Here is a 5686-nt window from a genome sequence, read left to right on the forward strand (position 1 = left end):
CTTAATTAAAGAAACTTAAGTGGATACTTTTGACTGTGACTTATTGTATGTATGTATGTACTATAGTTCACATGCAACTGTACAAATAAATATTCGCCACAAGAAAAAAACACAACCCATTTACTGCCACCAGTTTTGTTGTGATTCAATGCCTAACATAAAAAACAACTGTGAATAACAGTACACACAACAGCTGTACTAAATATACGCAAAAGCTTTTATATGAAAACTGCTAAAAGCTTTTATTAAAATTTAACATCCACGTTGCCAGGTGCGTTGGTGGTGTAATGGTCAGCATAGTTGCCTTCCAAGCAGTTGATCCGGGTTCGATTCCCGGCCAACGCACATGATTTTTTTTTTTAATTTTACACTTTTTCTTTTAATTTAAATCAATTTCGCATAATTATAAAACATCAAAGAGTCAATTCTCCCTTAAGTTGAAATGGCGGAAAGGTACAAACTCACGGGGAATATTCGTTCAGAATAACCCCAAATAAAACATATTTAGCTCAATGTTTTCAATATCATCATAGTTTACTATACAATCTGCAGTGTTGAACGTACAGTCAAGTTCAAAATAAATATGCAAAATTTATAATACCTATGTACAGTGAGTGTCAAAAATATTCTTTTTTTCAATTTTACGGATAATATCACCTCAGTATTTTAGAAGCCCATACCCAAAAACCTAAACAAAAGATGGTCCTGTGGCAATCAAAAAATTTGTATAACATGAATCCGTGGCAACCCTATAAACGAGAAAATAAATAAATGTTTGTTAAGGGGTAGTTTACACTATATGTAAATGTCATATGACATGAAATTTTCCATCATTACGAGTATATAGTCGCTAATATGTGCAATATTGGAGATTTTCCTTACGCCATTTACTTTGTGCGTCCACACCAGCAAAAATGTAATAAAATTACGTCTCCAAATTGCCTGCTTGGTTAGATATGGAATGTTTTTATTTCGTGTCATATGACATTTACATGTAGTGTAAAATACCCCTTAGACCGTGTTTAGACATTCAAACTGGAAAGAAAATTTTTCTTCTCAATTTCTTTTAAAATTTCCGTTTTGTTTAGACACGGAAATCAAGTTTGTGCCAATTTTTTAATTTTTCTTATTCTTCTTCACACTCATTTTCTCATTGCGCCGTTCAAAAACAAAGCCAAGGCAAAATTGTAATGAAAAATAACAATTAAAAAAGCATTAAGTTCGGCCGGGCCGAACTTTTCATACCCTCCACCATAAAATATTCATTCCTGTCCCCAACATTAAGTGAATACGTTAAAATGTCAGATAATGTACATAAAATGCTTCATTCGGGAGGCCCTTTTTTATGGTCCAATTTTTGGTGGGCTAGAAATTGGGAGGTACTGTTATATAGGGGTTATAATGAAACATGGGCCTATGTTGGCAGTTTTTCATGGGAGCCTTTAATGTCAAATAACTCCTAATTCGGTTAAAAAATTTAGCTAGAATCCTCAAAATATCGAAAATCGGTATATAACGTGGGAACTTCAAATGTCATTAACAGCTAGTTTGGAGGTATCTGGGCTATACGAAAATATGAACTTAAATGAACAATTTTTGTTGCAGAATTTTTGTTGACTTTTAAATTTCAAATTACAGAAAGTTCGTCCAAAAAATAAAGCTAAGGTACGGAAAATCGGGAGGTTTGTTTTGGGGCTATACAAAAACATGGACCTACGTTCGGTTAAACATTTCAAGTAAAATCCTCAAAGTACCGAAAATCGGGAAGTATCGTTATATTGGGGCTATGTTGAAAATTGTTGATGCAGATGTGTGGTGACCACTACAACCTTCAAATGTCAAATTTCAGTTAGTTCTGTTAAAAATTGTAGCTAAAATTGCCAAATTACTGAAAATTGGGAGGTACCGTTACATGGGAGCTATATCCGAACATGGACCTATGTTGACAATTTTTGATGGAGAGGTGTTGTGACCACTAAGAACTTCAAATGTCAAATTACTGCTAGTTCGGTTTAATATTGTAGCTAAAATCATCAAATTACTGAAAATCGGGAGGTACCGTTATATGGGGCCTTTCTTGACAATTTTTGGTGGAGAGGTGTGGTGACAACTAAGAATTTCAAATGTCATATGCTCAAATTACAGATAATTCGGTTAAAACTTGTTGGTAAAATTCTCAAAATACCTGAAATCGGGCGGTAACGTCATATGGGGTCTATTCTAAAACATGGACCTATGTCCATTAGTTATACACTAACGGTCATCTGAATAGGTTTGAATTTTTTTCTTTTTATATGTTAAGGTATCTTCTGATGTGTTCGTATTACAGATCCATATTATTTAGTTTTTGAGAGTCCTATACTATGCCAACATTCCCAAGAAAAAACTTGACGGTGTTGCCATATTTTCGGAAAATATCCCAATTGTCATAAAAAATGTGCAAAAAAGTGTCCAATTTTTGCGATCATCAGAATAGGTTTGAATCAAATAAAATTGAAAAATTGTACTTCCCATGCAAATATTGCGCAGTTTTTTGGTATAGTTTAGTAAAATGGAACATTCTGGTAAATCTTACAACAAAGTTGACCCGCTTTATTAGGAACGTGGGTTCAATTCTCAACCTGTAAAAGTCACAAAGAACTTTCAGATAAAATCAAGAAATATTCCAACAAAAACGTTTTATAAACCTGATTTAAATGACTTTTTGATTTCGTTAAATCTCTTCTGAGCTCCAAAAATTGCCTGAAAGCAAATACGAAGTGTAGCCATATTATTATGATCGATAAATGAGAAAGTTTATTGAAAATAGTTGGTATTTTAGTTCAAGTTTCATTTTTTAACTATCCTTGCAGTACAAATTTAAGTATTATCATGCTCACAAATCCACCATAGTTGACCACAGGTATCATAAATGTTCGAAAATTGGTCTAGAAGAATGTTTCTTCGACGACAATAAAGTAGAAAATTGTAATTCAAATTTAACTCAAAGGGGCATGATATCGACGATTTTTATAGTGATGTATAACCTCAGTAGTCCATACTTTTGTACTTATTCGTGTTTGTTTTATGACTTGTTAACAGAAAAAAGATTTTTGACCTGACTATATAGGTATTACAGCACTATACAAGTCGGCGATATCATGCCCCTTTGACTTAAATTTGAATTACAATTTTCTACTTTATTGTCATCGAAGAAACATTCTTCCAGACCAATGTTCGAACATTTATGATACCTGTGGTCAACTATGGTGGATTTGTGAGTATGATAATACTTAAATTTGTACTGCAAGGATAGTTAAAAAATGAAACTTGAACTAAAATACCAACAATTTTCAATGACCTTTCTATTTTATCGATCCTAATAATATGGCTACACTTGGTATTTGCTTTCAGACAATTTTCAAAGCTCAGAAAAGATCTAACGAAATCATAAAGTCACTTAAAGCAAGTATATAAAACGTTTTTGTTGGAATATTTATTGATTTTATCTGAAAGTTCTTGATAACTTTTACAGGTTGAGAATTGAACCCACGTCCCTAATAAAGCGGGTCAACTTTGTTGTAAGATTTATCAGAATGTTCCATTTTACTAAACTATACCAAAAAACTGCGCAATATTTGCATGGGTAGTACAATTTTTCAATTTTATTTGATTCAAACCTATTCTGATGATCGCAAAAATTGGACACTTTTTTGTACATTTTTTATTATAATTGGGATATTTTCCGAAAATATGGTAACGCCGTCAAGTTTTTTCTTGGGAATGTTGGCATAGTATAGGACTCTCAAAAACTAAATTGTATGGATCTGTAATACGAACACATCAGAAGATACCTTAACATATAAAAAGAAAAAATTCAAACCTATTCAGATGACCGCTAGTGTATAAGTTTATTGACATTTGAGAACCCTAAATGTCAATTGATAGCTAAATCGGTCTGAAAATGTAGCTAAAAACGTCAAAATACCGTAAACCGGGGGTACCGTTATATGGGGGCTATACCAAAACGTGGACCTATGTCCACAAGTTTTGTCACATACGTTTATTGACATTTAAGAACTTCAAATGTCAAATTATAGCTTCATCGGTCTGAAAATGTAGCTAAAAACGTCAAAATATCGTAAATCGGGGGTACCGTTATATGGGGGCTATACCAAAACGTGGACCTATGTCCACAAGTTTTGTTAAATAAGTTTAATGACACCTAAGAACCCTAAATGTCAAAATATAGCTAAGTCGGTCTGAAAATGTAGCTAAAACCGTCAAAATACCGTAAATCGGGGGGTACCGTTATATGGGGGCTATACCAAAACGTGGACCTATGTCCACAACTTTTGTTATATAAGTTTATTGACATTTAAGAACCCTAAATGTCAAATTATAGCTACATCGGTCTGATAATGTAGCTAAAAACGTCAAAATACCGTATATCGGGAGGTACCGTTATATGGGGGCTATAGCAAAACGTGGACCTATGTCCACAACTTTTGTTATATAAGTTTATTGATACTTAAGAACCCTAAATGTCAAATTATAGCTAAATCGGTCTAAAAATGTAGCTAAAAACGTCAAAATACCGCAAATCGGGGGGTACCGTTATATGGGGGCTATACCAAAACGTGGACCTATGTCCACAAGTTTTGTTATATATGTTTACTGATACTTAAGAACCCTAAATGTCAAATTATAGCCAAATCGGTCTGAAAATGTAGCTAAAAACGTCAAAATACCGTAAATCGGGGGGTACCGTTATATGGGGGCTATACCAAAACGTGGACCGATATAGCCCATCATCGAACTTGACCTGCCTGCAAACAAAAGACGCATTTTCCCAAAATTTCAGCGTCCTATCTCCATTTTTGTGGATGCTAGAGTGATTACCACAGACGGACGGACGGACGGACGGACGTGCTCAGATCGACTTAGAATTTTACCCTGATCAAGAATATATATACTTTATAGGGTCGCAAATGAGTATTTCAATGCGTTACAAACGGAAAAACAAACTTAATATACCCTCCATACTATGGTGGAGGGTATAAAAATGGACGTGTGTGATAAACAATTAATTATTAAAGGAACCCTTGAATTGCATTTAAATTTTGATATTTCCACTTATTTCAAATTGTTTTTGCTTAAAAAAACAGTTTTTCCTCCAAATGTTTTTTTTTTTCAATTGTCTCCGCTGTTGTTTGTTTCTCGACAGAGAAAATAAAATGAAAGAAAATGCAAAAAGAAATCTGCAGCCAACTTCAGGTTGTATACGAAGAAAAACGAAACAAAACAGAATTTGCCAGTACAGAGGTGTGTGTACCCCCTCTTATTCCTCTCTACTCCCTCGCCCATAAACTCAATTTTCTTTCCCATCAACTTTCCCTGTATAAACAGGGACTTAACAAACATTTATTTTCTCGTTTATAGGGTTGCCACGGATTCATGTTATACAAATTTTTTGATTGCCACAGGACCATCTTTTGTTTAGGTTTTTGGATGCGAAAGCGCAGTGTTATAGCAAATTTTAACAGGCTATGGGTCATTACTATATGTGTTCTTTTACTATCTGATGGATTTGAAAACGCAAAATAAGCCAATTTTGAGGCAATAAAAATATAATTTTTACATTGAAAGTTAACGCCAAGAAGTTCCTCCTTGAAATTCAATAATCACTTTTAACTATAAGTTAACC

At 33.7% G+C, this 5686-nt stretch overlaps 1 non-coding gene across 1 annotated transcript; it reads left to right on the plus strand.

Annotated features, from left to right (window-relative positions):
• Nucleotides 1–273: 273 nt before the first annotated feature.
• On the plus strand, nt 274–345 carry TRNAG-UCC (transfer RNA glycine (anticodon UCC)). Its single transcript has one exon. It is a non-coding gene; the product is annotated as a tRNA-Gly (tRNA).
• Nucleotides 346–5686: the final 5341 nt, after the last annotated feature.

Source organism: Musca autumnalis, unplaced genomic scaffold (assembly GCF_047663935.1).
Source record: "Musca autumnalis isolate F117 unplaced genomic scaffold, ASM4766393v1 scaffold_3, whole genome shotgun sequence".
In the NCBI taxonomy this organism is placed as follows: domain Eukaryota; kingdom Metazoa; phylum Arthropoda; class Insecta; order Diptera; family Muscidae; genus Musca; species Musca autumnalis.